Raw genomic sequence first — 4,161 nt, 5'->3', positions numbered from 1 at the left:
CCGGGGGGTCCCAGCTACCCCCCCGGGCTCACCATGCTACAGAGAGGCTGGCTGGGGCATGAGGGCACTTCAGCATGGGGCTAGCCAGCAGGCAACCCCTGCACTGAGGTACCCTCATGCCTCAGCCAGCCAGGGCAGCATCTACACATGCCCTGCTGAGATGATTTTTTATTCTACAATATTTATAAGTATTATCCTGCTGCAGAATAAATTTGTTTACTCCGGGCTAATCGGGGTGCATGCGGGTAGATGCCAGGCCATTTACTACACGGCTAATTAGTCTACTGTACACTAAAAAGCTCATGTAGATGCACCGTCTGTGTAGATATATTGTTTTCCTACTTTCCCAGTGGAGAGCTAGCGCACCCCTGCAAGCACAATTGGCTTTAGAATCAGATGGTTCTCCCATTCATTCAACGAGAAACCTGCACTAAAAGGCATCTGCCTGATCAGAATTGTAATATTCCTGACTTTAGAGTCATGTTCTATGTATTCTCAAGTGGTTGGGACCCACATGTCTTATGTTATAACAGTGTTCTCTATCCATGAAGCTTATGGGTAACCATGGCTTACAGCATCCTTCACTCCTATTTCTATGAGAGCTGACTGCTGTGCTTCATTTTTCTAAGAGGACAATATTGTATTTATACCAGCCCCACTGGGAAAAAGTTTCAAGAAGATGGAGCACCAGGTGAAAAAATGGATCTTATTTTCCTCCCAGTCATGTTTATGCAGGTTTCTCCAATGACTTCATTTCAAATTTGAAGTTTAAAATTTCTCACACAACCATTTGTCCTAGTCCATTGTAATCAAAGTACATAGCTAACATCCCTTCTGTTCAGTGAGGCAAAACAAAACACATCTGTTTTTGAGGTCAATCTATTTGAGGGGATACAATAAGCCAAAAAATAAAAGTAAATCAGAACACTCCCATTGATAGTGGCAGGACAGAATTTTCCCAAGTAGCAACCCCCTTTTTCAAATTCCCTTGTGAAGATCTGTAGCATATGAAACTTCAGGGAGATTGATTTCTATTGGAGAAACTTAAGAGGTTTTGAAAACCTGTCCTAAAAAGGGCAGCTAGTTTCAACCTTAACTGTGAAATGACTGCTACTATTCCGTAATCTTGGGAACCTGACACTGTTGCTTCAATTTCAAAAGAATTAATGACAGTAGACATTACAAAAAATATGTATTTCAAGATAGCATTTGTTTAGTCTCCAGTTCCAGGTAGGTTAGATTGCTCCATATCTCTATACCTTTTGGGACAGTGTAGATCTTGTTAAAATATGTTAAGGTTTTATCAGGAAGCAATGAAAGATCTTCTGTTGTAAAGAAAACAACATTATGTTTCTATTAGTATTCCAGTGGTAATGTTAAAAAAAAATTGTATATGCATTATTCTCATATTTCATCTTAATTTTTAACAGTGTAGCATGGAGTATTTCTATTTTTTCCCACTTTATAAGTCAGGAAAGATAATGCTATAAATCAAGGTAATGATTATGTTAAGAAATAGATAGATTGAGAGACCAAAATGAAAAACTACCTCAAGACTGAATTCTCCTGATGCGAGCTTTATACTGCCTTAGACCCTTGCATGTCAAAACTTGCATTTAAATCCCAATTTTAAGTAAAACACATTTTCCACATAATCTGTGTTTAAGCTGTTTACTAGTAAGATGGATATTTTCAGATACAATTGATCTGCTTTTCTCAATCCTGAACTTCTAAAGCAAAGATAGATAGACTGGATCTTTCAACATCTTATCATGGGCACCATGCATTGGAATTCAAAAAGAATATCAGAGTTCCTTGTCAGAAGCTGTATAAATATGAAATAAAATGCATACCTGGGCTGGATGAATGGCATGGGGCCAATGTGTGGGCTAGGCCCAGTAAATAGGGTACATTCACAGGCCAGAACTGATACATGCAGCCATTGCATTGGTTCAGGCCAATTTAGTCTAGTCTAGTGTGCAGAGCTGTGTCATCTGGCTTGTGGATGACTGTGTCATCTGGCTTGTGTGCAGAGCTGTGTCATCTGGCATCTGGCTTGTGGTCCAGAAACTTAGCAGAAGGAACCATGGGGAGCCCACAAACTAGATGACACAGCTCTGTAAACTGTATTTTGATCACCCCTGGACTAGATGAGCCTCGAGTTCTCTTCTTATCTTATGGTTCTAATACAACAATTACGATAAGTCATGCGTAAGGTCTCTCTCCAAAGGATCAAAAAGCTTCACAGTCGATAATGACAACGTTAGAGATTTTTAGTCATTACTTTCACCTCCCCCTAATCATTTTATTTATTTATTTATTTATTTTTGTAGCAGACAGTCTAAGCTTTTAATTTTTTCATCCTTGGCCCCATAAGACCTGGGTTCAGAAGCGTGTCCTGTTTTAAATACATATTAGCATAATGCTACCATAACAATGGCCTTTTGATGCCAAAATCTCCTCTTATCCAACCAAAGGAGGCATTTCATCATTGAGCGATGATGAATAAAATAAATCACAGGGTTTATTTTAAGGTGATCTAGGGGCTTCTCACTTACCCAAGACTTTTGTGCTCCATCTGCGGTGTTTGGAAAGCTATTGATTTCAGTGGGAGAGCTATCTGCTGCAGAATGAGTTTCTAAGTATATTTTTATATTAGGATTTTTTAATTAATGTTTTTATTTCTCTTGTATTTCTCATTGTACAAGAAAGGGATAAAAAGAGGCATTGATAGTGAGCAAAGAAGTAACTTTATGCATGCATGCTTGGTTCTTCTGAACTAAATCACTCAGGGTATTGTTATAGGGTAATTTTGGGTGGCTTCTAGAGTTCTTAACCCCTGCATTGTCTGCACATTAACAACTGAAACTGGTTTCAAACATACATTATACGGCTCAAAGTTCCAGGGAAGATGATCTCTGATCTGTGTTACCTAACTCGTGTTACACTAAGGTGTAGCCACTCTAGCCCCTCCAGGCTTAGGGTAGCAGTGAGCAGGGTCTGTGGTGCTGGGGCGGCTGGGGGAAGAGCAGTGGGCCTGATCCAGGCCCTTGGGAAAGAGGAAGTGCATAGTGTGTTTATACTAAGGTGTAGCCACTCTGGGTGTAAACATACTACCCACTGTCCCTTCCCCACTGGCCTGGATCAGGTCTATTGCCCTCCCCCGCACCCTCCCCAGCATGCCAGACTCCATTCATTGCCCGCCTGGCCCCCCACATACTTGTGGATGCCCACACTGTGTGTTCTGGGGGAGTAGGCAGGGTAGGGTTAAACAGCGGCAGCTGCTGCTCTCTGGGCAGGGCTCAGCCCATAGAAGAGCAGAAGACCTGAAGCAGTGGCAGTGCTAGGCAAGCAGGTTAACCCTTCCCTGCCTGCTCCTCTGGGATAGGCAGAATTGCACGTATATACACAGCCACAAGTAAGCAGGGAGAAGGGATTTGGGGGGGGGGGGAGGACAGGAGCAGTGGGGGAGCCTGGAATGGGAGGGGGGGATTCATACCTTTCAGTCTACCAGGTTCCTGCAGGCCTGAACTGTGACTGCTTTAAACTTGAACTAGCAATAACACTGAGCAACATTTGTGCAGCTCAGTGTATCATGTAACAAAGCCCTTAATTTGTAAAGTAATCTGCAGTGAGGAAGGCCTTTCACCTGGGTCGGTGTTTCTGGGCTTTATGTGAGAAGTGAGTATTTAGCAGACTGATAAATGAAAATGAAATACAGTGTCTTGGCATCCTGGGATGGTTGTTTGACTCCCATTAATGAAATACATGAGTAGGGCACAGAGTCCAGACTTGATGACTCAACTGAGAAGGACATCACAGTTAGCTATTTAATAATCACCACAAAAAACTTCTGCTGTCTTACACCCTTGTAAGTGGACTTTCCTATCTTACAGTTTTATATTGTCGCCCATCTGTATATTATATGAGCATCTTCCAAGTAAAATCAATAGCAACAGCAAGGTCTCTGTGGACTTGCTGGAGTCTTTGGCACTTGTCCCTTTTCAGGTCAAAACTCTGCATGAGCCAAGATTTTTGATTGTGTTTCTTGTTTGCTTGCTGTGTTTTCTATTATTTAGATGTTAGTGATGTTCTGTTTTTACTCCTAGATTTGCACTGCATGGCTAAAACATTATATGGGGGGGGGGGGGGGGGGGGTGG

At 41.9% G+C, this 4,161-nt stretch overlaps 1 protein-coding gene across 1 annotated transcript in view; it reads left to right on the top strand.

The window, feature by feature from the left end:
• Window positions 1–4,161, top strand: part of CNTN5 (contactin 5) — a 923,854-nt gene that overhangs the window by 442,988 nt on the left and 476,705 nt on the right. The gene's annotated exons all lie outside the window — the stretch shown is intronic.

The sequence above is a fragment of the Alligator sinensis genome, unplaced genomic scaffold, assembly GCF_000455745.1.
Source record: "Alligator sinensis unplaced genomic scaffold, ASM45574v1 scaffold18_2, whole genome shotgun sequence".
NCBI lineage: Eukaryota > Metazoa > Chordata > Crocodylia > Alligatoridae > Alligator > Alligator sinensis.
Note: the sequence above shows the minus strand (reverse complement) of the source record. Positions and strands in the feature narration are given on the sequence as shown.